This window comes from Papilio polytes, unplaced genomic scaffold, assembly GCF_000836215.1.
Source record: "Papilio polytes unplaced genomic scaffold, Ppol_1.0 DF822178.1, whole genome shotgun sequence".
NCBI classification, from domain to species: domain Eukaryota; kingdom Metazoa; phylum Arthropoda; class Insecta; order Lepidoptera; family Papilionidae; genus Papilio; species Papilio polytes.
Window position 1 is genome coordinate 5,621,154 of NW_013527026.1, and position 408 is coordinate 5,621,561.

The 408-nt window shown below is 23.8% G+C and overlaps 1 protein-coding gene across 1 annotated transcript in view; it reads right to left on the bottom strand.

Moving 5' to 3' along the window:
* Positions 1-387, bottom strand: part of LOC106106687 (tyrocidine synthase 3) — a gene marked incomplete in the record, with an annotated part of 37,663 nt that extends 37,276 nt beyond the window's left edge. The window contains 1 exon segment of the mRNA XM_013287314.1: positions 348-387.
* Positions 388-408: the final 21 nt, after the last annotated feature.

Sequence of the window (408 nt, forward strand, 5' to 3'; positions counted from 1 at the left end):
TTGCAGCCAGTGACAGTTTACATGACAGCCAGTAAATTGTCTATTTATGTTAAATGAACAAATTACATTATTAACATAGTTTTTCCGATTGTCTATCTTACTAATTTTATATGTTTAAGTCAAGTCTCAATATTTACTTTTTCTCGTTTTATCGTTAAACGCAATGTCGCCAAATCTAATAAGTGAAGAACTTTTTAGTAACGAAATCTTATAATGTTTCAAATAATGATGTGATTATTTTTTGTATTATATGAAATAATATTTTTAGCATTATCTTAATTAATTTCCTTTAAAATGTTCTATTTTTTTCAATTATTTAAAAATTGTGTAATAAAAAATCTACTCACAGTTTTAAAAAATGTAGTTCACTTAAAAAACACTGGCACAATATATTTTTGCTATCACTGT